Genomic DNA, 22,264 nt, shown 5'->3' on the forward strand with positions numbered 1-22,264 from the left:
GTCAACACAAATGCCCCATGCATTGATGCACCCGAATTTTTTGACCACATCCTCAACACTCTCTCGGGATATGTTGGAGTCCCTGTTATCTGGGGGGGGCATGAATCTCATCCTCGACACCGACTTGGACAGATCCGGTGCTGCACCTAGAACACTGTCCAAAGCCGCTCGTCGCCTCCATGCACACATGACCACTTCTGGGCTGGTAGACGCCTGGAGAGTATTTCACCCATCATCGAAAGAGTTCACATTTTATTCCTCTGTCCATGACAGCCACTCCAGGATTGATCTTTTTCTTCTCTCCGCGGGGCACATGGGCAAAATGCTTACCACACAGATCCTGCCACGCACTTTATCCGATCATTCCCCACTCACACTGGACATCGCCTTACACCCGGCCCTTCCCCAGCACTCCACCTGGCGGTTTAAGTCAGATGCACTGCACGATATTGTCTTCAAGGCTGACATCCTCGCAGATATCTCCTCGTTTTTAGATAACAACAAACGTCACGACACAACAGATGGGGTGAGATGGGAGGCCTTTAAGGTTTTCATCAGGGGCATGTGTATCTCTAGGGCGGCAGGGGTCCTGAAGGACATTAGAAACTCTCTGCGCCGTTCCGAGTCCAGACTCAAGGAGCTGGAGCGCGAGTATGCGACTACCCCCTCTCCACCCACGCTTGCACAGATTAGAACTGAACTGGACGCATTCGAGTCCTTTGCCCTTAGCGAGATAGAATACCTTGCCCGACCCGTTGCGGCTCGGAAGTATGGTGAGGGAGAGAGACCGGGCAGCACCCTTGCTCGCCTTGCCCGTGCCGAGGGAGGCAGGGCTTGGATTGATAGTATCATCGACAAAGATGGAATGAGGCATTGGTCTGATCGCCCCATTCTTGGGACCTTTGCAGATTTCTATGCCGCCCTTTATGCCCGGCAGCCAGAGCACTGCCCACAGACCTGGACGACCTCCTAGACCGCATCCCAATGTCTCTTATTTCCCTAGCCACCAAAGAACAACTAGAGTCTCCCTTCACCCTTGACGAGATCACCGCTGTAATTTCGGCCCTCCCTAAGGGTAAGGCCCCCGGCCCAGATGGCCTAACCACCGAGTTCTATCAGGAACATGTCGCCCTCCTTGCTCCACGTCTTCACGAGGTTTGGGAGGAGTCGCTGCGCCTCTCTACCCTCCCCCGGTCCCTCCGCGAGGCCGTCATCACGGTGCTTCCCAAGCCGGGCAAACCCCTGGATGAATGTGGCTCCTATAGACCCCTGTCCCTCATCAACACTGACACTAAAATCTTTGCTAAAATTATAGCAAATAGGTTCCTCCCCATCATAAAATACCTGATTCATCCTGACCAGAGCGGCTTTGTCCCTGCCCGTTCCACGGCATTGAATATTCGGCGACTGTTTAATGTTATCTCTAGAATCGACCCCCAAGCCAACGCCATAGCTGTGACGCTTGATGCCAAAAAGGCGTTCGACATGGTCTCGTGGCAATACCTTTGGGCGGTGCTGGAGAAGATGGGGGTCGGCCCCTACATGATGTCCTGCATTAAACTATTATACACTGACCCCTTGGCCAGGGTCCTGGTTAACTTCCATCTGTCGGCTCCCTTCTCCCTCCACAGAGGGACACGGCAGGGGTGCCCGTTTTCTCCCTTGTTATTCGCGATGGCCATTGAGCCCATGGCGGATAGTGTGCGAAACAACCACGGGCGCAAAGGGATTCGCCTGCGGGACACCCCCGAAATTATATCACTGTATGCCGACGACGTGCTTTTATACATTAGAGACCCCTCAATTCACCTTGACCCGATCATGCGCGAAATTATCAAAATTGGCACATTCTCGGGCTTCACCATAAATTACACTGTCAGAAATCTTTCCCCTCACGCCCGCAACTTCCCAACCTGCATGCGAATTTCCTCTCAAATGGGCCCCTGAGGGCATCAAATACCTGGGGGTTCAGGTGTCCCTCTCTAAATCCTCCTTATTGTCCGATAACTACGGGGCTGCCGCGCAATATGCCAATGCCAAGATGGAAAGATGGCGAAACCTCCCCCTCTCACTTTCAGGGAGACTCTCCCTAATAAAAATGATTATAGTCCCGAAGCTCCTATACGTATTTGCTAGCGTCCCACTTTGGCCCGGGAGACAGTACTTTGCGTACCTGCACGCGGGATTTGCCCGATTCTTGTGGCACTCTGGTGCCGTGCGCAGAAAGTGGCAACATATGACCCTGCCTTATGAGAGGGGCGGCTTCAATGCGCCGGATCTCGCCCAGTATTGGACCGCTGCTCAGGCTCAGCACGCTACATATTGGTACCACCACCAGGACCCCCCCCCGCATGTCAAGCTCGAAATCCTTGCGACCAAGGAGGTAAATGTCATGTCCTTGATCCTTTTTCACTCGTATCGCTCTGAGGCCCCTGCTGTCCCAGTGGCCTCCACCATAAGGGCGTGGCGGCAGATCCTGATGCCCGGTTCTGGCTCCCCCCGTATTACAAATGGCTTCCCCTTTGGTCATTCCCCGGCCTCACCCCCACACAGGATAGGCTCCTTATGCAGCACTGGTCGTACCTGGGATACAGGTCACTCTCCGACCTGTTCCCCGATGGGAAATTCATTACCCCTGATACCTGGAGACCGGGGCACTCCAAGTCCTCGTTGGAGCTGCTGCAATACTTCTGACTTAGGGCGGCGGTCCAAGACATGTGGCCTTCGTATCCGGACGAACCCCCGGAGTCCCCCGAGGTCTGCTACATTGCCAATTCTGCCGGCGGTAAGGGCATTGTATCCTCCCTGTACAAAATGTTGATGGCGCAAGCTGTTGAACCCCCCCACACTGTTCAAGATGCTTGGTGCCGCGATCTAGGATTAGACATCACGGATGATATGTGGACCAAAATGTGCATGCACACACGCAAGGTTTCTCTTAACTCCAGAGTAAGATGTGTTCAATACAAGTTACTTAATCGCCTGTACTACACACCCTGTGCGATTGGGAAGTTTGCCAGGGACCAAACCCATCCCTGTCAAAGATGTAGATCTAATGATGCGGACCATGCTCACATGTTCTGGTCCTGTGGGGCACTGGCCCCGTTCTGGGATGCGGTGCTTGAGACTCTGTCCGAGATTGTGGGGTTCTCTGTCTGCCCTGACCCTTTGTCTCTTCTATTTGGGCTGTGGGAGGGATCAGAGGCGAAACGGGAGGCAAGGTTTCTGAATGTGGCGGCGATTGTGGCCAAGAAATGTATCCTGCAATGTTGGAAATGTAGATCCCCCCCCTTCCCTGGAAATGTGGCTGAAAGCCCTCACCTGGACACAATCTTGTGAAGAAGACTACATTAACATGTTGCCTAGTACTGCTCGACCTAAAAACATATGGACAGGGTTTTGTAGCTTTTTGAACCGAAAGGTGGATCTGGAGCTCCTATCATCTCCTCTGTCTCCAGATCCGGGGACGGATCACACTGCATGATAATGCCGTTATTGCTACCAGCCCCAATCATGATCATGTGTGGCCTACTGCTGGGCCTGTCCTTTGTCATTCACGCTTGAAATATGTAATGTGTGTTGTTGTTGCAACTTGTAATGTACCAGCTACTACTTTTTTTGCCAATAAAGAAAAGTTTATTAAAAAAAAAAGAAAAATATGGATTTATAGGACAGTGTGTTAAAATAACATGAAAAGCAACTCACACTGCCTAAAATTAAAAATGTGATTAGAGTGGAAGGAACTCAGAAACACTTAACACTTTTCTCAAGCGCACCCTCAGAAACATCAGATACAGGGCAATTCGCACGAGCAGAGGGATCCCTTCGATACCTTGGGGTGACAATTACCAGTACCCTAGAGGATACTTAACAAGCAAACTATCCCCACCTGTTGGAAACTATCAAGACCTAGCTGGGAGAGAGGAGGCTCCTTAACATATCATGGATGGGCCGCATCACTGTCATTAAAATGATCATTTTCCCCAGAGCGCTATATTACTTTCAGACTCTCCCCCTTGGCGGTCCCCCAGAAATTCTTCAAAACCCTGAATAAACTAGTACGTAACTACATCTGGCAAGGGAAAAGACAGTGGCCATGAGAGTCATGGTCACTCCCACGGGGGCATGGGAAATGGGAGTTCCAAACTTTCAAATGTACTACCAACGAGCAGCTCAATTGAGGGTCATCCGAAACTGGTTCAATGGGAATCCCGACAGCATCTGACAAAGGATAGATAGGGCAGTGGTGGGAAAGGCCCCTAGACGAGGTCCTGTGGTGCCCAAGAGCGGACAGTCCTCCCCCCCCCTCCAACACGTACAGAAGCCAAATTACAGCCCTGGTGGGGGATACAGGCAGCAAGGGACATGGAGGGACAGGAGGTTAAGTCATTCCAGCTCTGCAAACAAACCATGGGTTTGCAGGAGGAGGAAAGGTATCGATATGCTGAACTGCGGCACTGGCTCTCTTCTCGAGATGGGAAACAATCAATCACCAGAGAATTAACTCCGCTAGAAAGGTACTGGCTAACAAATTCCGGTGATAGACAAATGATTAGTAAAACGTACAAATTATTCACCATGCCAGAGGCACAGGTCCAGTGGCCCTATAAGAAACAATGGGCAGACACGTTGCCCCTTCTGATCTCCGAAGAACAGTGGTCGGAAGTGTGGCATGGAATCCCCAAATTTATGAGAGGGGTGCAGATCAGGGAAATGTGGACCAGGATACTAGTGCAGTGGCACCCAACACCGGAGAAGCTACATAAAATATACCCCTCAGTTTCACAGATGTGTTGGCGGGGCTCCAAAGAAGTAGGTACGTGGCTCCATGACTGGTGGTCCTGCCCCATCCTAAAACCATTCTGCGAAGTGGTTAAAGAAATGAAAGCCATCTTTGGTCCCCAAATATGGACAGAAAATGGAGAAGCTATGCTGGGCGTGAGGGAAGGTCGTCCGCTGCGCCGGCAGACCTGGCCATCGCTCGCCCACGGATGTGGGTGGCGGGAACCTAGACCTCCGCGTGCACCATGGCTCGGGGCTTGCCGGGCCCCTGTCGGCCTGGGGAGGCGTCCCCCGAGAACAATGAAAACATTATTGGCTAATGCCTTCCCTTTGGTCTTGCGCTGGTCCAAGAATGTCACCTCTAGCGGCGCAATACGAATGCCCCCGGCCGTCCCTCTTAATCACGGCCCCAGTTCCGAAAAACAACAAAATAGAACCAGTGTCCTATTCCATTATTCCTAGCTTAAGTATTCAGGTGACCGGCCTGCTTTGAACACTGTACTTTTTTCAAAGTAAACGCTTCAGACCCCCAGGTCACTCAGTCAAGAGCATCAAGGGGGCACCAAGAGGCAGGAGCTGGGTCAGGCAGTGGTAGCTCGCCTCGCGGCCGACCGTCAGCTCGATCCCAAGATCCAACTACAAGCTTTTTAACTGCAGCAACTTTAATATATGCTGTCGGAGCTGGAATTACCACTGCTGCTGGCACCAGACTTGCCCTCCAATGGATACTCGTTAAAGGATTTAAAGTGTACTCATTCCAATTACAGTGCCTCAAAAGAGTCCTGTATTGTTATTTTTTGTCACTACCTCAGGAGTCGGGATTGGGTAATTTGGACACCTGCTGCATTGTAGCCGTTTCTCAGGCTCCCTCTCCAGAATCGAACCTCCGATTCCCCATTACCCGTGGTCGCCATGGTAGGCACAGAAAGTACCATCGAAAGTTGATAGGGCAGATATCTGACAGCATTGTCGCGGTCACATGGATGTGCGATCGGCCTATGGTTATCACGAGTCACAAAAGCGGCCGGGCGAGCCGGGATTGGTCTTGGTCTGATAAGTGCATGCATCCCAGGAGGTTCGCTCTCGTCAGGATGTATTAGCTCTAGAATTACCACAGTTATCCAACTAACAGATGGAGCGATTAAAGGAACCATAACTGATTTAATGAGCCATTTGCAGTTTCACTGTACCAGTCGTTTGTACTTACACGTGCATGGCTTAATTTTTGAGACACGCATACACGCAGGATCAACCAGGTAGCCGCACCTGCTGGAGGGTGGCAATGGGGGGGGAGCCGCGCGACTGCCTCTGAGCCAACCTTCGCACCCTCTGGGGCTCTCTGCAGGACCCGAGCGCCGGGGTGGGGTGAAGGTGCGCCAGGCTTTTTTAAAGCCTACTGCCGCCGCCACCACATCTGGGGCACGCCGGCCACCCGGCCCTCCCGAAACCAGCATGAGGCGGGGAAACTGGGGAGGCCAGGACGCGTCGGCAATGAGCTTGCGCGCCAGATCCAAGGATCCAGCGACGGTGCTGATCGTCGTCTGACCTTAGGGGGATGAATGGAATAGGGTCCCTGCAACAGCCCCAGCCACGCCCCTAGGAGGGAACCCCAGGGCGATTGATGTACAAGCGTAGGGAAAAACCCAGGGCCACATGGTGCGTTCGAAGTGTTGATCAATGTGTCCTGCAATTCACACTAATTCTCGCAGCTAGCTGCGTTCTTCATCGATGCACGAGGCGAGTGATCCACTGCCAGGAGTCATAGGCAACTTTTTTTTTGTCCCAGACGCCGCCTGACCCTGCCGGTGCAGGAGGGGTCGGGAGAGGCAGCGCCGCCTGTGGCGGGACAGCCCAGCGCCCTGTCTAGCTCGGCCAAAAACCATTGTGGTATTAAAATAAAAATAATTTAAAACAAAAACAAAAAATAAACAAATAAACAATCCAGGTGCTCAGCCTGGGAATCCTGACTGCCACCTGCAGCAGCACAGCGCTTCCCAAGGGGATGGAGGTAGGCCGCTCTGCCACCTATCCACACGGCCCAATCCACTCATCCTTCCCCGACCCCTTCCGCTTCCCTGGGGGGGCTGGGAGACGGACAGCGAGGCGGGCCAGAGAGAGCACAGACAGGGGGTCGGGTGGGACCGCTAGAGTCTTCAAACCCCAGCCCGGCCGCATAGGGCCCAACTCCAGGCACCTGGGCAAGAGGGAAGGTCACCCACTGTGACAGCGGGCCTGGCCATCGCACGCCCACAGATGTGGGCGGCTGGCACCTTGGCACCCACCGTCGAGTAAGCCAGTTGCACCATGGCTCATGCCTGGAGTGCCAGGCCCCCCGTCTACCTGGGGAGGCACCCCTCGAGAGCAGTCAGGATTCCCTCAGCTCCCAGCTGTCCCAACTTGGGGCTTCCCTGCTGACCGGGGTGTGCCCACCAATGCCCACCCGCTGGCAGGTCAGAGAGAGGAGTGCGCCCCCCCAGCCAGCGCAGAGGCAGGCTCAGTGAGGAGAGGGTGCTGCGCAGGGCTCCCTTTCCAGTGCATGGTTGGGGACATCCCCATCTGCTGCGTTGCGGACCCCTATTTACGGACTTTGAGGGTGTCGGGGAATTTCTCATGGTGGATGGCCAGGGTAGCGGGTGTGGTAGATGTTCGGTGTTGCCACATACCATGATTTCAGTTTTGGAGGGGTTTAGCAAGAGGTGGTTTGTGGTCTCCAGTGATCTATGGCGAGGAGGCAGGAAGCGAAGTCGGGTTGGCAGTTGGGTTTTGAATTCAGGAGTTTTAGGATTAGTTGTGTCTCATCGGTGTAGTTGTAGCACAGGATATTGTGCGAGCGGATGTGCCCCATCACATTTCCCAACCCACACCTAGATGACCCATGCCACCCTCCAGACCCACTGTGCCCCATCTCTCTCTCTCCAGAAACACACCCATGTGCACCATCCCTCCACCCAGATCCACACCAATGTGCCCCCACCACCTCTCTCCAGAGCCACACCAATGTGCCACCACCACCTCCCTCCAGAGCACAAGATGCCCCGTCCCACTTCCCAACCCACACCTAGATGACCCATGCCACCCCAGACCTACTGGGCCTCATCTCTCCCTCCAGAAACACACCCACTTGCGCCATTCCTCTGCCCAGATCCACACCCATGTGCCCCCACCACCTCCCTCCAGAGCCACACCAAAGTGCCCCCACCACCTCCCTCCAGAGCCACACCAAGATGCCCCGTCCAACTTCCCAACCCACACCTAGATGACCCATGCCACCCCCCAGACCTACTGTGCCCCATCTCTCCCTCCAGAAACGCACCCATTTGCACCATTCCGCCACCCAGATCCACAGCAATGTGCCCCACCACCTCCCTTCAGAGCCACACCAATATGCCCCGTCCCACTTCCCAACCCACACCTAGATGACCCATGCCACCCTCCAGAACCACTGTGCCCCATCTCTCCCTCCAGAAACGCACCCATTTGCACCATTCCGCCACCCAGATCCACAGCAATGTGCCCCACCACCTCCCTCCAGATCCACACCAGTGTGCCACCACCTCCCTCCAGAGACACACCATTGTGCCCCCACCATCGCCCTCCAGAGCCACACCAAGATGCCCCGTCCACCTTCCCAACCCACACCTAGATGACCCATGCTACCCTCCAGACCCACTGTGCCCATCTCTCCCTCCAGAAACACACCCATGTGCTCCATCCCTCCACCCAGATCCACACCAATGTGCCCCCACCACCTCCTTCCAGAGAGACACCAAGATGCCCCGTCCCACTTCCCAACCCACACCTAGATGACCCATGCCACCCTTCAGACCCACTGTGCCCATCTCTCCCGCCAGAAACACACCCATGTGCACCATCCCTCCGCCCAGATTCAACACCAATGTGCCCCCACCACCTCCCTCCAGAGCCACACCAACGTGCCCCCACCACCTCCCTCCAGAGCCACACCAAGATGCCCCGTCCCACTAAAGTACCCCAACCCTCCCCCCAAACCCACAGAACTGTCCCTATCCCTCCCTAGACCCACACCACTATGTTCTATCCCTCCGTCCAGACCCACACCAATGTGCCCCCTTTCCCCAGATTCACACAAATGTGCCCCATCCTGCCAGACCCACCAGCATCCCCCTATCCAACCATTCAGACCCCACCAAGATGCCCAATCCCTCCCTCCAAAAAGCAAGATGCCCCTTCCCCCTTGCAATCGATGACTGTTTGTCAATCCTGAATCACATGCAGATAGCCCCAGCTAACCCCCTCTAAAACCACCATCCTAACAATCACACCTTCATGAAACATTAAATCACTCTATTAGCCCCCTTTGATCAGTTAAACACCATTATGCAGTCTCCCTGTTCCTTTTCTTAGTCCTCCATACCTTTCATGTTGAATAGCTGAGCATGATTTTTAAAATAAATGTAATTTCCCGCTCCCCTATCAAAATTGGCTGTTTGCAGGAACTTTCACAGTATCCGGAAGAAAATGCAAATTGTATTTACAACCAGCCAAGAGCATACGGGTTGCTGCTGTTCCTGCAACCTGGCACCCACAGGCTCAGAGCCTTGCCGCTCATGATCCTCCAGGATCTCGTAGAAACGTTCCCGGTAAACCAAGGAAAATGCCCACCCCATCCGCTGCCAGCCTAAGTCTGGCAGGGTCCGGTTGCACTTGCCCCGGCAGCCAGAGCGTTCAGAATTAAAGCTCAGTCCCAGCCAGTTTACTGAACGTACTCCGGAACTGCTTCACTGCTCCGGAAATCACACGGATGACATCAGAGGTCACGTGAAGAAGAGTGGGCTGGCCATTGCTATGGTCCTTTTCTCGGATGGGAGCTAGTCTTTTTGTATGTCTTAAAAGGGGGTGTCCGCCGTTTGTTTCTATTGAAGAAACACTTTCGACGGGGTCGCGCACGCACAGCAGAACTGGAGGGTAGGGGGGGCATGGTTTCACTTGGTTGACGTCGGCGCAAGCGGCTGATTGTGACACTCTATGAACTGGAGCTAGGCTGTAGTAAAGAGGGGGAGGGATCGGGTTCCAGGCTGGGCACTGAGCTGGCGCGAGACTGACGGGCAGCTGGACGAGCGCGCGCGTGCGGTGCATTCTATGTGGGCTGTGGAGGGGAGGAGGGCGCGGGCGTTTAACGGTTCAGGACGTCACCGGCGAGGATCTTGGGGTTGAGGTGTGAGCGCTCGCGCCCTTGCAGCAGAGCGAGGGGCCTCAGTGACAGCATCATCGGAGTTGGGAACCCTGTGGCGGTGCGCGGCATTGACAGGTACGGAAGGCGATGGGATCGGACACCACAGGGATGCCCAGGGTGTGACAAGCTCCCAAGAGGTAAACGGGAATTCTGAATTCCCTGTATTGCATCTTAGGAGGGGATTGTTATGTTTCGTGTATGTGAAAATAAAGGGCACATCAAGCCACTGACATTTGTATCCACATAGTAGCCCATACGCCAATTGCTGGCATCTGGACAACCTGCAACACAAAGGTCTTTCGTTACCTACCGCCAGAGTTCAGCCGCCTATACCAGTCAAGTGTATCCACCAGTCACCATCTCCGTGGAAGCGTGTCTAGGAAAAGCAGTTTAGAGGCTTCACCCCCTCAGACAAATGCCCTTTGTAGAAGCTTAACGCCGAATGACCGCTTTGCTGGAACTGAACGATTGCCATTTCAACCCCATCACCCATTTCAAAGGGTGGTTGCTGCATCAATGACTGTCCCTTCACACCGATGCAGCAATTAGATTTTTGGGAGGGGGTGGTCTCCATTGAAATGCAGTAGTTGCTTGACAGTTGCCCCGAACCGACCTATGTGGAATCTGTGCAATTGTTTTGTGTAACCTGTCATTTTTATAATGGCAACAATGTAAATATTTTCTTCTCGCTATCCCGTACAAGTCTCACATATAAGTCGCGCAGCCTCACAAATGTAACGTTCCCCGTACCTTAAGTGATTGCTCACTCGCCTTTTTTTTCTGGAAGCCCATCGGGAAACCAGCACAAAAGGTGCACCCCCACCAATATGTTTGTAATCTTATGTTTATTACTTATTCTCCTTCCTCTTTGCATGCAGAAGACTACTACTTTGACTCCATGCCTTCTATTCAATTCTAGGAAATGCATTAAGTGCAGAAGATTCCTGATGACAGCTGTAGATTTGGGACCCGAGTTTCATTAATTTCTCGCCAAATCAATGATAATGCCCAAGGCATTAGCGCGACAAACCGCCCCAATCCTTTCTAGCTAAATGAGCCACACCAGTAGACGCATTAATACAAAAGGCCAGTTATTGGTGCCCTGGAGGCGAAGAATTCCAAGCATTCTCTGGTCCTGTCGGCCCTGTCTTTTAGCCCCTATGCCTGGTTTTTAACTGTCAAGACAGGGATTTAGGTTCTAACCGAGGATGCTTGTTCCCATGTAGATCCGTGAAAGAAGTACATGCTCTTCCTGACGCCTGGCCCCCTTTCTTCCACTTTCCTGCTGGCAGCAGATGTTGTACTTTAGAGAGACATTTCTCAGTCGCTTATCTGCTGCCGTGTTGGGGGAGGAATGGAGGCGGCTTTGGGGCCGTGCTGTTACACATGGAATGGCAGGGCGCCGGATGCTGCACGTTTCTGTGCCCTGATTCTCAGACTCAGAATTTGTAATCACTGTTTTTGTACTGGTAGCTGCTTACGATTTGATTCGGTTATACAATCATAAGTGTGATGCGTCTGATGACTCTGTTGAAAGCCATTTCCTGGGTTGGTTCTCGGCTTTTGTGGTCAGCCAGCAGACAAATGTGTGATGTGGCTACGAGGCTGCTCAATTCCATCCCTATCAATGTCTTGACACCTACCAGCTGTACAATTTTTGGTTGTTAATTCAGTGTCATCTGCATTAAAAAAACCAGTGGTTTGAAATATGAACAATGCACATTGTGCAGTATGCACAGATGTGCGTTAGCCATCATGTACACTGAAACGTTTTAACAGCAATGTATCTGTCGACAGAACACATTTCATATTATAGTTAATTTATAACGCGCTTAATACCAGGAGTGGGTTCTAAGTGCCGAAACGAGATTCGAACCTGTGTTGTTGTGTAGTCTTGCTTCCAAGACAACCGCGTTGCCCCTGAGCTATCCTTCCTAGGCTTATATGCACTGTCAAAAATGTACCAAACCCCCCACTCCCCTACCTCCTTTCTTCCGGAGACAGTAACATCGCTACAAGGAGATGTCAATGGCAACACGGCAGTACACACATATGTAACGATGCATTTTTAAACAAAGCTCAGCGTTCAGAGGACCAGTCACAGTTATCAGATTTTTAGTTGTGGCTATGGACTACTTCTAAACTGGAACTATTGCATTGAAGTACTGATAGGAAGGAGAGGAGATGTTTAAAGAAGCAACTATGACTGTATTGACCCACCAGCACTTGTCCACATCTCTGCTCCTCCCTCTCTGCTCCTCCCTCCCTATCTCCTGCAATTTTCCTCACTGCACTTGCACGTCCGAATGCCACAACGCCTAGCAGGACCATGACTGTATTTCACTGTTTTGCCATTGTTATTTCCCCTGTTTCCTTCCGATTTAGCCTTGTGGCGCTTTGAAATTCTGTTGTATAAGGCGCCTAGCAAATGCTCAATAAAACAAAAAATAAAACGACTGAAATGGCCAGCCAGTGTTATTTTGGAGCAGTCTTCTGAGCGTTGACTGCTTTTTTGCAGTTTTAAATGTGGTACTACTGGTGGAATAAAAAATGTCTGAACCAAGTGTGCCTTCAGTCACTTGATTTACAAGCAGTATGAACATCCGTGTATTTGTTATGTGCCGTGAAGTACAGTTAAAAACAAGAATTTGCAAAGCATACAGTTGTATTTGCCAGGCGCCATCATATGCCCAGGGACTCAAGCCATTTCCAAGTTGCTATAAACTTATGGCCAGGAAGTTTTTGGCAGTGCCTAGCAAAGATGTACACAAAGCCAAAACCGTGGGGTTTGGCATGCTCGTTTAAAGAAAAAAGGTATACCTGCAGGGTGCAAAATTGCAACTCGCAATTGGAGAGTGAAAATTTGGATTGGGACGAGTAGAAATGCCAAAGCCTGATGGTGCATTGAAAATGTATATATTTTTTCACCCTCCTACCTCAGCTCTCCATGAGGGAGGAAGTGTGCTGACTTCCCCTCCCCACCCCCAAAAGGCTGGAGTGCACTCCTGGCACGCTCTTTCTTAGCCTTCTTAGCCAACCTACAGCTGTTTAGAGCAGTGCCAACCCACCCTTTCTGTGTGCACTGGTGCTGAATTTCTTTCACAGCAAAAACAAAGAGGTGATGGCTGGAAGGTTTAGAATGAATCTTAACCTCTGGCATTGCTCTGGGCAACCCTCCAGACCATCGTTCTACGATTGCCAAGCCATTACAGAAGGGGAAAGGCCATATGCAAATCAGCCTTGGCCCCACCCCAAAAGGGGCAGTCCAGTCCTAACTGCTAGGTCACATGCCTTCTGCATGAGACCCCCTGCATCCCCAAACATGTTTCGGCTTTGTTGGGCCTCATAAGTGAGGAGTAGCTTGGGTCTCCAGGCCCAGCAGGCACGGGACCCACGTCTGGGCATACCCGTCTGCAGTGCTTCAGATAAGATTTTGAGGTGCGAGTATTTTACTCTCTATTTTTAAACTTTGAGAGTAAATGTCATTTTAAAACCGTAAAAATGACTTTTCTCCTTCGCAAGAGTAAAATGTATGCAACATCGATCCGACGTGTGAAAAAACTGTATGGAAATCATTACTATGCAGCATCTTTCTGCATTGTGACAGAATACACCTTTCATTATTTCTGCCCATTTGATCTCTCCTGTATATATTTAAATGTTGAAATCACAAAAACGTAACCAATGATATAGTAAAGCATACATGAATTTGTATTGTGTTTTGAGATTCGATAGCAGAATTGTCTTTTGATGTTTAATGAAAGTCCTAATTTCCTGAAGCTATTACTACCTAATGGTATGCCAATGTTATGATACAACAGTGCAGAGAGGCAGGGACTCCATGCTAAATTCTATACCAAATCTAGTGGTCAAATGGTTATTTATATAGCTCTTTTGGCAAAGCGCTGTACTTAGAACATATTTATCACAATTACCACCAAACCAAAGTTGGTACTCCTTTATCGACCTCGAAAGGATGAAAGGCTGAGTTGGACTTGCCGGGATTCAAACCCGCAACCCACAGATCACGCAGAGATTGCAGCAACAAGTGCTCAACCGGCTGAGCTATCTTATTGGATAACATCCTTCAGAGGTTGGTTAACTGAGTATCGACTGAGGTATAACGATCAGAGTACCTAGATGTATGACGAACCATTAATGAAGCACTACATAAAGTTAAATGCCTATCTGGATTATCACAGGGACATGTTTTGCAGAGTTTCTATTTCAATTACCTATGTAACTTTCATTTGTTTTTGAACAGCGCTCGCGCTTTCTTGAGAGTCAGGTTTTGGATGTTTTATTTGTAGCCTTGAAGATTTGAGAGGCTAGAACACCTGTGATCTGTGTAATGACAATTACTCACCCTTGAGCAAAGACTCTGCTGCCACTGACCATTTGTAGTAATGTACCTCATTGACTGCAAGGTTGGATGGATGTAAACTAGACTGTGCAAAGTCATCATTTTACACACTGTTATTATAATTAGACTGTAAATTAAATGGGAAGTGTAAACATGATCTGCCTCTGCATGAGGCACACAGCACCTGAAATCTGAAAAATACAATTGTGCACTACTGGTTTGCTTTCACTGGAAAAATGCATAACTTGTTAAAAAAATAAAATAATAATAATAATACAATTTATTTTTCTCAATTGCAACTTAGTTTTCCATCTTATTAATTATACAATCCTAAAATTCAAGGAAAACATGCACAGTGCTTCTGAAGCTGAATGGAAAGAAACCATTCCTTTTATCAGTGTGCAGTTTATTTTTTTCGAAAGGCTTCAGGGAAATACATTCTGTTTCAGAGGTGGCTTGCAATTACATCCGTGTAGATAAAAATCACAAGAAGCCTTCTGGTTTCTGTCAAGTAACCTGACCTTTGCAATAATAAAGCTAGCGTATTTACAAGATATTAATGCGTAAAAAGGCCTGGTACTCGCCTTATCTGGAGCCCTGCCCGTCCCACTCGGGGTGACTTAGCAAAAACAAAGAGGTGATGGCTGGAAGGTTTAGAATTAATCTTAACCTCTGGCATTGCTCTGGGCAACCCTCCAGACCATCGTTCTTTGCCTGCCAAGCCATTACAGAAGGGGAAAGACCATATGCAAATCAGCCTTGGCCGCACACCAGCGTGCTTGCTAATATCTGATATTTGACATCTAACACAGCGATGGCGGTGCTAGCATCGTCCATTGAAGGACCTAGATTTCAGGTTCTCTCTCTCTCTCCTCCCACACCTGCAACTCAAAAATAAGAAAAAATATTGGGCAGAGAACTTGCTGTTTACCTGTGCGGTTATGTCACAGCAGTTGGTTATGAGTACGGTAATCCTCTGTCATGACGTCACAGTAGAAGGATGCACCATTCAGAAAAGTAAGTAGTTGCTGATGGGCTCCTGGTGCAGTCATGGAACACGAGTCGGTTATTGGTCTGGATTGCAGAATGGCCAAAATGAAGAATGCTATTGAGTATGAACGTTTTTGTTATTTCATTTTCTTTGTGGGTGTGTTTTTGTTGATATTTTATTGCCAGTATCGAAGGGCAATAGAGCTGCAAGGCAGTGCTGGTGGTATTGTTGGATTAAAGCATGTATCTTTACCAAATAGTCTGTTACTTTTCAATAATCAAGCTACTGAACAAATATTAGTTTTAGCCCCTGTGTAGACCATTAGGATGATTTGTATTTTGCAAAGTACATGGAATGTTTCAGCTTGAGATACCAAACTGACTTTTGATATTGCTCTGCAACCTTTGGCTTGCTAGATGTTTTGGACTACAACTCCTGTCAGCCCCATACAGTAAGGGATCTTGGGAGTTATCTGGAGAGCCACAGGTTGTAGACCCCTGCTCTGAAAAACATGATCTGTTCAGACATTGAAAGAAAACCCGGTATGCCATTCAGTGGATCATGATATACAGTCATGTATTGCTATTCTGTCAATGGAAAATATATGTGCATGAAGGAAGATACTAATTGTTTAAATGTGTGAAAGTGGACCCACTCATCTTCTTGTGTGTAGAAGTTCTATGTAAATTCTTTACACAATAATAGCATATCGGTAGCTAGCAACAATGTCACTAACTTATTTGAATTTTATTGTCAACACTGCACTATTTTAATCATGTGCATTGTGGTGCCTGGTACACACATGTAAATACTGTGAGCCCTCATCCTGGCCCCATGCCAGTATGCTCTGATGACACAAACGCCCTTTCTAGAGAGATCTGAAACCACAAAACGTTTCGAAAGTGATGAAGTCAAGCCTATTTACATTTTTGGACCTCAAGTGTTGGTTAATTTGTATTTATTTGTGCGGCACTACATGCCACATTGTTTGTTTTAATTGGTTATGTTCTTTGTGTGTACAGGGTCAAATTGGAATTTTAGTCCTCCAGTTGATTAATTGCTGTGATTTTGGGTCATCTGGTGGTTTTATTGCACCCGACTCAGCAGAGTGTTCTGATTGGTTGGCTATGGCACCACAGCTGAGTGTGAGGTGGTTCAGGTCTGATCAGATATACAAAAAAGGCGGTGATTCCCTTGACTGCATAAACTAGGGTCAGTTAGACCTAGGATGGTTGCAACACCTGTCCTAACCTAATCGACATTGAGAGTATGGTTCTTTGTAAATCAATTCTGTAATACATTCAGTTAAGTTTGTGCACCTCAGCTTTTCTGCTGTCAAAGCGAGGACCATGTTTTTGACACTGAGAAGAACTAAGGGGCAGTAAGGTGGAATTTAAGATGGTCACAACATGAATCACATTTCTGTCAACAGAACACACATTTGAGTATGTCTTAATATTTTATGGAATTAATCACACATTAAGACAATTGAAATGTACTGTTGAAAAACAAAAAGAATCAGCACGAGATGGTGGCATAGAAAAATTACTTCATGCTTGGCATTTTCGGATTGATTTTCTTCTTTCTTTGCACCCATTGGGTATGAATGACTGATTAGAGCTATTCATCTTTTTGGAAATATGTGAAGGGTTGTGCTAATCTTGATTGCTTTTCACGAAACCACAAAACTCTATCCAATAAGGACTGTTATTTCTGTGTATTGTTTTCTTCTAGTAGTGCAACCCGAGAAGAGAGTACGTTAAGAGCAAATTACATGCAACATTTAGAGAAAAACGAATTTGATTCACAGGCTGTACAAAAAGGTTTAGTTTTAACTTGTGATAGGTTTACAATGTAATATTGATATCAAGTACTCAGTCAGTTTCGTGCCATACAGTGACAGTTTAGGACTGTATCAATTTGAACTGGTTTATATAAATGGATGTTAAGGAAAGTACAAAGTCATATAATAGGTGCTGGTTGGTCTGAATACTGTGGAAAGGGTTTCCAAGGGAGTCATGGTCCAAATAATGCCAATGTCTCAGGATGCGCTCACTATAAAATTGTAAGTAAATAACACGAAATTACAAGTTGGAAGAGAAAGCCGTCAAGTTCTATTCACCATATTACGTCCCGGCAGGAATCGTCCTAAACGCAGTGCATGCCACATCAACATGCCATAGCAAAGCATTGCTTGGCATGCTGAAGAAAGATGGTCTTTGGTATTTCCCGGAGCGATGCCAGGGATTAAAACGAGTGCCAAACCTTACAGCCATCACCTTTTTGTTTTTGCTTTGCTTCACAATACCATTATCTATGAAAATATGCACAGGGGTTTAAACTCTGCAATAACCCATCATAATTTGGAGAATGCCATAGATATTTTCTCTTAACTCTTGCCTTATTGAAATGAACACATCACTAAATATTCTTGGATGCATTTCTTTTTTTAGATTAGATGAAGTATCCAAGGTTTCTGTATCTTGATTTATTTTTACATTTATAAAACGCACAAAACCCACAGGCATCAGGTGCTGTTTGCATGGGGAGGGGAGGAGGGGGGGGGGGGGTTTGCCAGGGAATGGAGTGAAACAAAAGGGTAAAACAGTTATAGTAGATATAAATTGTTTTACAGGGATTAGCATAATGAAGAACCTTTCTAATATGTAGTATCTCCTCAATAAACAAATCCAGAGCTGAAGTAGCTACTATGTATAATGGGGCTGGCTTAAATTGGCAAAGCCCTCTGTTTCTTGAGTGGTTGTAATGTCCTCTGTCATATCAAAGTATAAGCTCCACAGAAGAATACAAATGCCCAATGGTTTCCAGAGTATCCACACCGAAGGGAAACATCCCGAACTCCAGCATCATACCTTCCTGTAATCTCCTTGCGGTATACAATGGAAGACGGTTAAATCTGAGGCTGGTGATATCAAAGTGCTCCCTTCTGCTAGGATACCACTCCAAACACGGATTTGTAGTCGGAGTAGAGAATGTCATCTGGGCCCTATGGGAGGGTTTCCCACACTGCCTAGTTTAATACCATTGCCGACTATGTTATTTTGCCGACTATATTATTTGCTTAACTTTACATAACTGCATGGGATGTAATGTACAGCTGTAAGGACCAGCCTGGCCTAAAGCCCTTGCCCCGTTTGTAAATTAAGAAAAGCGCAAGATGACCAAAGGTTAAACGCAAGTATTTACAGGTAGAGCCTGTCCTAGCACAAGTATATTATTATGGAAAATACAGACCAATAGTAAACGCGAAGCGTAAAGTTTCTTTATGTAGAGATCCAGCCATTGAAACAGGGACCCACATTCATGTTTTGCAACTTATTTTCAAGAGGCACTGTTTCGGTAGAAATCTGGCACCCATTTATGCTCATTGAAAAACTGCACAGCAATTGGTTAGGATGCACAGATCTACATGCGCTGTGATGTACATGGGGGTTTTAAGAGGGTTGGGAATTATCCACTTTTAGAAGGAAAAGGCTACTTTGGGAAGGAAAGCTTTATTGGCTTATTTGGCCTTATTTGGACTTAGTAGGGCTTGCTTTGAAGCGGACAGGTTCTACATCCTGCAACGCCCCCCCCCCATGTTTCCCAAAGCATACGGTTCAGAGAGCAGAGCAATCCCTCAGGTTACATCTTAAAGAATAATTCCTCTACACGCATGCATGCACCTGCTTCTTCCTATACACACACACCCTCCACCCCGTTCACTTACACATCAGATACATACACCCTCTCCTACACGTACACTGCGTGTGCATACACTAAATACCCTGTCTCCTGCACAATTCTCACCCTGTTCCTACATTCTGGTGCGCACTTAACGTGTTGTTGCCCACACACTCGATGCCTGCCCTTCACCCCTATATGCCCCTAACCGTGCCTGCGCGCACGCACTGCTTGCATACACCCTCATGCACATCTCCCTGCATATACGCAATGCGCATCCGTCTGCGCACACCCATGTCAACTTCACGGTTTGAAGTAGTAGGGAGCGTTTTAACTTGAAACCAACTGCTCTCATCGGCTACCTTTATCCGCACCCACATGCCTGGTGGTGGACATTCTTCCGAGGTTCCCTGTTTTGTTACTGAAGTTCAGCCCAGTTCTTCTGCGGCTCTGGATACCGGGGTTCGTCACTGAGGTCTCCATTTCTGGAGCTTTCCATACTGACACCGGGGTTCGCCCAGAGGTCTCCATTTCTGGAGCTTTTCACACCAAGTTACCACTCAAGCTCCCTCAAGCTCCCTTTAGAGCTATATGTCACGGGTTGCATCCCGAGGTTCCCCTTCTTGGGGCTAAATCCAGTACCGGCAGAGTTGAGGGATCCTCTTTGAGAGTCCTGTCGGTGAGGTACATTCCTGGTGAGGTACATTACTCAACTTTCCCACCCTCATGGTGGTACCATCTCTGTCGAGGGGGCAAAGAAGGCGGTCACGCACCTCAGGCCTTCTAGTACCGGCTCTGCCTAGGTTCCTTCATTGGAGGCTAATTCTGGGGCAGTTCTAAGATGTCCAGTAAACGCCCTAGACCTGCCACTACCAGCTTGGCAGAGGATCGTTGTTTCAAGGATAAAATGTCACAAGACCCCCGACTCCCTTGAGGAGACCGTTGCCTCACCTTCGCCTGTGACGCAGTTCACCTCAGGTGATGACAAAATGGCGGCTCAACCTCCACGGTGGCCGTTTTGTCTACCTCTCTAACACCAACATTCACTAAGGCTGGTGCTGGGGGGGATTCCTTTTGGGGCTGAGCAGTTTTTTTACACACCATGTGGATAATAAAAACCTGTTCTGCCCTTCAGTGGATTGGCCCGCTCGGGCACTGCTGCCTCACACCGTTTCGCTCCCTCCTGGTTCTGCACCCCTGATCTATGTGGACCCAGTCGGTGGAGCACCATCCTGGCAACCATCCTCATTGCGTTCATGGGGGTATGCCCCTTCCGAGCGGACTCTGCCCACTCCAGCGCTTAGACCTTCGTCTGGGGATGTGTTATTTTGGACATTTCAGTCGTTCATGCATTTTGACCCCATGAGGGCTTACTTTAGGGGTCTTATCAGGGAAATGTATCCTGAACCTCCTGTGCTGCCTTCTGCCCCGGCTGCTCCTTCGCAGGTCTCGGTGGTGCCACTTCCTCCACCTCTACCTGCTGGACCTCCTCCATCACTTTCTCCTCTGCCTCCGCTATCCCCGATAGAAAAAACATCGGGTGCACTGCTAGACAACACTTACAGACCTGAGGCGCCACGTGCAGCGGATCAGTCTCCTGCTCCCGCTTCACTGGATGAAAGCTAGGCATACCAGGACAGCAATGGACATCCCTGCTGTATTAGAGCATTTTATGAGCGGGTGCTGGATATGATGGGTTTGCTTGATATTCCAGTGCCGAGGCCCCCGCTCCACGGGAGGGGGTGCTTTCTGGAGCCTTTAATATCACCACAGGAGCGTACCGGCCTGTTCCTCCAGAAGGACGTCTTGGCTGAGGCATGCAAGGTCTGGGAGAAACCCCATAGCGGACAGCATCTCAACAAGAGGATTGACGCTCGATACAAGCTTCACGCCTCGGAAGAAATAGCCTTGTTGGCTTGTCTGCTCCCTTCGTCAACGGTGGTGGCAGCAGCCACCCTACAGTCCAAACCGGCCTCTACATCCTCCACTGCAGCGGCTCCGATCCTCTCCAAGGAGGACAAACTTCTCGATGCTATTGGCAAGAAAGTCTTTTCCGATTCGGCGCTCCTACTACGTCAGGCTAACACAGAGCTCATCCTGGCAGCAGCGAGTGTCAGGCTGCGGAGGGAGCTAGCTGATTTTCCAGGAATGTATGCCTTTGGATAGGCTAGCCGGTTTGTCAGACGCCAGAGTGTTGGCACATGATCTACTGGAGGCTGCGGCTCACCACATAGATACTTCCGCTCAAGGCCTTCTGGTCGGGGTTGACGTTTCCCGCCAAGCGTGGCTCCATGCGACGAAGTTCTCAAAGGAAGTGCAGGACAAAATGCTGGATCTTCCTTGTGTTGGTAAGGAGGTGTTCCATTTTTCCACAGATGAGGAACTCACAAAGACTAAGGCGAGTACTCGAACCGCCAAGTCTTTATTGGTCCTGGCGAAAGCTCCAGCTAAGGCCCCTTATACACAGAGGTCAGGGTCCCAAACTCAGTACTTCTCTGGGTTCAGGGGGTTCAGGATCGCTGTGCGCACCGATCTGAAGCTCCGGTTTGCGGGTCCCGCCGTAAGCAACAACGGCAAGGTGGCTGGTTTTCTCTACAGGGACGGGTAGTCTCCCTGCTGACAAATCATCCAAATGATATATTTTGTCAGTCACACGAGACTCCAGTGGGAGGACGAATTCCTTCTCATCTGGAGGCGTGGCAGACATCACGAAGACTGATGGGATTTGTCAATCGTTCGGTCGGGCTTCCGCTTGCCCCTGCCCCCATCTCACCCTTCAACCCTACTTTCCAGAAGATCCGGTCGCCCTCCCTCAGAGCCGAGGTATAGAAACGTCTAGACCTCAGAGCTGTGGAGCCTGTTCCCCTCAAGGAGCATGGGGAGGACTACTACTGCCATCTGTTCAGTGCCCAAACCCAACCAGGCTGGCCTGCGCACTATCCTAGATCTTTCCCAGTTCAATCTTTCTCTTCCCCAAGAGAAATTCAAGATAATCACGCCTTGCTAAATAAAGTCCTCTTTTCGGAAGGGCGACTGGCTCAGCGTAGTAGTCCTCCAGGATGCATACATGCACATTCTCATTTGGAGCCCGCATCAGAAATATCTGTGGTTCTCCTTGGGAGAGGAACACTTCCAGTTTCGTGTGCTCCCTTTTGGTCTCAGCTCGGCACTGCATGTCTTTACGAAGATATCCGTCATCGCAGCTTTCCTCAGGCTGCAGGGGGTTCATATA

At 49.2% G+C, this 22,264-nt stretch overlaps 1 protein-coding gene and 1 pseudogene across 8 annotated transcripts in view; one reads left to right on the forward strand and one right to left on the reverse strand.

The window, feature by feature from the left end:
• Positions 1–6,397: 6,397 nt before the first annotated feature.
• LOC138514893 (5.8S ribosomal RNA) lies at positions 6,398–6,543 on the reverse strand (annotated as a pseudogene).
• A 3,134-nt stretch (positions 6,544–9,677) lies between these two features.
• ERC1 (ELKS/RAB6-interacting/CAST family member 1) overlaps positions 9,678–22,264 on the forward strand; it is a 2,866,486-nt gene continuing 2,853,899 nt past the window's right edge. For 4 of the 8 annotated variants that reach the window (XM_069628613.1, XM_069628618.1, XM_069628615.1 and 1 more), the window contains exon 1: positions 9,678–10,131. The gene's annotated coding sequence lies outside the window, so the exon portion shown is untranslated. The remainder of the gene's footprint in view (positions 10,132–22,264) is intronic. The other 4 variants (XM_069628616.1, XM_069628617.1, XM_069628620.1 and 1 more) reach the window with 2 other exon arrangements.

The sequence above is a fragment of the Ambystoma mexicanum genome, chromosome 12, assembly GCF_040938575.1.
Source record: "Ambystoma mexicanum isolate Mex_15411 chromosome 12, UKY_AmexF1_1, whole genome shotgun sequence".
Taxonomy (NCBI): Eukaryota; Metazoa; Chordata; class Amphibia; order Caudata; family Ambystomatidae; genus Ambystoma; species Ambystoma mexicanum.